The following is a 5,284-nucleotide window of genomic DNA, read 5'->3' as shown; positions in this document are numbered from 1 at the left end:
TTGTGATAGTTGCCACATTGTAGGAATGGTAACATGTAGTAAATCGGCAGTCACTGCAGTTTCAGTAACCAATTGCACTGGATGGCAACTAATCTACACATCAAACTATGCCTGTTGCCACTTGGATAGTATATTCTTGTGGCAATAGACTATGAACACAATGTGGCTGTTGCCATGTTGTAGACATGATAATGTGGCAAATTGGCTGCATAACATGGCAACTAATTTTCACATCAACTGTGTCAGATGCCATATATATGCTTTCCATGTGGCAAGTTTTTGTCTGAACACAGCATGTTTGTTGCCATGTTACAGTCAGTATAATATGGCAAATTCATTGTATGGCAGACGCTATTTTCATGTTTTGCCATGATGACTTGTGATATCTGAACACACTGTGGCAATTTCAGGTTGTTCATTAGATGTTTTTCATTGCTTTTTTGAATTCTGTGTTGCATTTTAACATGGCAATTTGAACCTAGCACATTTTTGCCATTGAAACACATGGCAAGTCATTGTTGTATGAGGACAGGGTGTGAGCTGCCACATCTTAGGTTTCTGCAGTGGAGGATTTTGTGACTTTCTTTTTGTACTATCTTGTGCTAACATGGCAACTTCAACATTTTGTTTTTAAGTGCATTTACGATATGTATATTTTTTTTCAAATGTAACCAATGTGCTTAATTGCCACATTTATGTTTTCGACAATCATAGGGGGGGTGCGTGCGTGTTCATGTGATTTTTTTTTTGCATTCACTAGTTGACATTTTTCACTCGAGCCCATGCAGCAAGGACATTCTATTAGGTGGCAACTGCTTACTTGCTGCATTTTCATTTCCACCGTGAAAATTTGGTCTGTTCTTACCTCAGCAGAATGGCTCGCGGCGATCATCAAAATGATGATGATGATTTTATGGATCCACCACAGCAGAATCGGGCAACTAGACGGAGAAAAGAGGGCGACGAGGTAACTGTCCACACACCCTCTTCCTCCTGCATATGTTATTGGTTGCCACCTCGAGCTTGCAGTCGTCTGTCATGAGCTAAATTTTCATGACATTGAAAACATGGCAACAACTGATCATTTGTCTATTTTTTGCAGAAGAAGAAACGTACTCGACGATCAGAAGGGAGCTGCTGCTGAGATGGGTATGCAGACTATGATGAATGTCCGGTGCACGAATCTAGTCAACCCTGTATGCGACTGGCTTGGTGAGATTTACGACCCCGCCTCCAGGGAATTTGTGATTCCGGGACGTGGAAGACTGCCGTTGAATGAGGAATCCGTGTTCTGCACTTTGGGTGTGCCCCGTGGACAAATCAAAGTCCCGTATGAGGTCAATAACAAGATCGAGGAAGTGTTGTTCCCCCGTTTGTTTCCTGGGTTGGAATCCATGCCGAACACGTCTGTACTGGCAGATTTGCTGTAGGCCATGACAACCCATGGCGAGGTTTTTAAGATGAAACTACTCATGTACCTCATCTCAGTTGTTTTCGCACCGACCACTTCTCTTCGCCCAAGCAACAAATGCTTCCCCATCCTGGTGAATGATCTATCTTTACTACATTATTTTTCCTTCAATTTTTTTGCTCCGATGTCATGTGCAAGCTAGTCACTGCCAGTGTTTTTTTGATGTTTTTTCCATTTGATTCCTGATGCGGCAACTCATTGTCCTGAATTTTGTGCGATGCAGGCGAAACTGAAAGATGTGAAGAACATGAATTGGTGTAAGTTCATTGCCGACTTCCTGCATGATGCATTCTCAAGCAAGATGTACCAGAAGGGTTGTCGACTGCATTTAATGGTATTTTTTACCAGTCCTTTCTGTGAACACTCTTTTTAACAACTTTTATTCATGCATGGCAACCTGATCATAACAAGATGGCAACTGCCATAATGACAATATGGCAACTGCCATCATAACAATATGGCAACTGCCATCATGACAATATGGCAACTGCCATCATACTATGATGGCAACTGCCATCATGACAATATGGCAACTGCCATCACACTATGATGGCAACTAGCACATACAGATGGCAACTTCTTCTTTTTCTTTTTTTCATGCACTTCAACTTGATGATCGTAGGAACATATATTATCCTGTTTTTTTTCGCAAAATACCATGATCGCAACTGATATTTCTTTCTTTTAAAATTGTTGTACATCAGCTCATGTACGTCGACTGTCTTGATCTGTCCACCGTGGATTTCACTGGGACAGGAGGCCCGCCGCCTACGCACAAGTTTGATGTTTCTATGTGGACTATTGATGCTGTCAAGGCTGTGCTTGCTGCAGATAGGGTAACTGATACCAAATATGGAAAACTGCAGGTTAGTTCTGGTTTCTTTCTCTACATGGCATTCTTACAAATTTTTGCGGCATAACATATCATCGTGTGGCAACCGTCTGTGGTTAACAAGAGATGACTACCTTTGTTAGACATGGCTGTCTGAGTATGGTATCCATGTCTCACTCCACATGGCAACTCTGTCATTCGTGCTGAAACTTATATTCGCGTCTTCTTTTTTTGTTGTATTTTGCAACACATGAACTGCTAGTCAATGTTCATCATTCTCTCTCTTACATCCTAGCTTTTTTTGGTTTTTTCCAGTTGATGGCCAAGCATGCTATAGACTACAATGTGTTTGGGGGCCTCAAAACTTTGGAAAGTGGATGGACGTGCACTCAGCTTCGTCTTGCCCTAACGAGGTAATCAAAGATATATATCTATGGTTGCCTTGGATTATTTTTGATGTTGTGCAAGTGACTGTAATATGGTTGGTTATTGCTGCTTCTTGTTTCGTGCACAAGCGAGGGAACCTGTTGAGCATCTAATTGGGCAGTTTGCATCTGGAATGACCGGCTTACTCGGGAAGTTGGTTGAGGGGTGGACGTCCCTTAATGGCTCTGACAGCGAATGCGGTTGCGAGGCAGTTCACTACATTTGTCCCAGAACGGACACATCGGCCAACTGGTTGCCGTGGCTGGTATGACTACAACAGTTCCCAAGAGCTTGCTGACACACAAGATGAACTAGATGGAGACGCTGGTCTCAGCAAGGATGACGACGATGACATGGAGAACGTGCAACAGGACACCGATGATGATGAACATGTTGAAGTTCGTGCAGGTGATAAGAAGGGCAAGGATGCACGAGATGTCCCCCCACCGGAGAAAGTCAAAGAACATACGGCTGCGAGAGGCGAGGGGGTGTTGCCATCAAAGAGGGGGAGGGCTCTAGAGGATGTTGGGCAGGGTTCTCCTGGCAAGAGGTCTAGGACCGATCTCGTAGCTGCTAGGAGGAGGTTCGACTTTAATTTTAGTTTTTTGTTTTGTCTATATTTTTGGAACAGACTGATCCCTTTTTGCATTTGTTTTTCCTAAGCGCGGCAATGAGTTTGCTGTCTGACAATTGCCACCTCTTGTTTTCCTCCATCTTATACGTGCAGTGAGGCGACAGCTGGTGGACGAGCAGTTACGAAGAAACATGCACCAACGCCAACCCGTGTTTCTGCTCGGTTGAACAAAGGTGCCCCCATTGCTGGTGACACCCCTTCCACCAGGTTATCTCCTCGTACGACGACGCCCAACACCGTGGATCCTGTCGTGCTGCCAGACCTGAGAAAGCCAGTTAAGAAGTAGGTTTTCCATGTGCTTTCATTGACGTAGTGCTATATTTTTGATTTTTCAATGCATCCGTTCAGCTTGCCACATGGGCTTCTGTCATCGTCCCCACATGGGCAACTACTGTTTTTTCAAATGATTTCCTTCCTTTTTAACTGCATGGCAACTCCTGCTTGTTTTTCCATGGCAACTGCTATCTAGGCCAAATGGCAACTCTTATTGTACCTGCATGGCAACTGCCATCTTTCCATTGGCTAGTGTGCTCATCCCATACCTAGTTTTGAAATTGCATTCCTGGCAGCTCAGACATTTTTATCATTCTTCAAGTTGGCTAGCATGGCAACTCTTGCTGGATTTGCATGGCAACTGCTAACTATGCCACATGGCAACTCATATTCCCCTTACATGGCAACTACCAGCTTTTCCACCTTTTTCATATTTTTTAGATTTTATACCATGGCAAATATTTTTTGTTCATTTTTAATACCTTTTCACGTGCTTTCTTTTTTGCAGGGTGAAGAAGACTACTTCACGCGGAGCCAAGCATATCATTAGGGACCCACTCGAACGCCTTTCATTCAAAGTTGTCAACAGGGGCAACTCAGATGTTCATGAGGCGCCAGTCGACAAAACTGCTGCTACACCGTCAACTATTCCCACTAACTCTGACGCAAGTGGCCGACCATCTCTGTCGGTTGCAGATGTGCAGGTTAGAATAACAGGCATCCGTACATCGGGGAGTGACGAGTCGGTATCTGCCAGGACAGCTGAATTATTGCCAACTCTTCTGGCAATGAAGGATGCTGCTGTGAGCCATGCCACCCGATCAGCAAGCGTTGAAGTGGACGCTCCTGAGACCAACCTAAGCAAGGAAGATTCCCGCTCATCTGACACTGATTCCAAGCGCGTGCGTGGTGGCACTCCTGTGTCCACGACAGAAGTGGCTGAGGTGGCAATTCATAATGATGTGCCATCTGCAGGTGAGAGTCTTGGCACAACAGCTCCAGCTCCTGTCGGTGCAGATACTGCTAAGGCGACTGTTTCGCGTGCCGGTTTTCCACCGAGGCGTCGTAGCCCCCGCAAGCAATCAACAGACATACCCAACGCACCAGCTGTAGCTAGGAGCAACAGTGATGAGTCTGGTTATGTTCCTGCGTCCACACTGTACCCGCCACCTGCCAAAAGCAATGTGATGGAGAAACCGGAAGACCGGAGCACAACTGATGCAGGTGTCAAGCCGGGCACGAGTGACGCAGGTGAACGTCCAGAGCAGACTGCGCCTTTACCCGCAGTGGAAATCCCCAGCTTAAATCTGCGCACTTCCAGGCTCCCAGTCAATGTTGGTGTCCCCTACAGCCCAAACAAGAAGATTGTCAAGGAAGTTGCGGCTGATACCGCTGACAACACGCCCCTCCCTACAAATAAGCCCGATCATTCTATAGCGGCTGATTCAGATATGTTTGTTGATCTTTCACCCTTGGATTCTGCCCCGCAAGTTGATCGCAGTTCGGCCAGTAGGCATGAGAGGCACCCAATGGCCTTCACCCCACCGAGCTTCAGCCTTGGCATCAGTCAAGATCAACCAGTGGTGCCAGATCCTATGCCAGTTGTCTTTGCTTTCCCGGGAGGCATGCCCGCAATGATGGCGCAGCC

This window comes from Triticum aestivum, chromosome 1A (assembly GCF_018294505.1).
Source record: "Triticum aestivum cultivar Chinese Spring chromosome 1A, IWGSC CS RefSeq v2.1, whole genome shotgun sequence".
NCBI classification, from domain to species: domain Eukaryota; kingdom Viridiplantae; phylum Streptophyta; class Magnoliopsida; order Poales; family Poaceae; genus Triticum; species Triticum aestivum.
The sequence above is the reverse complement of the archived record's forward strand: the minus strand, read 5'-3'. Positions refer to the sequence as shown.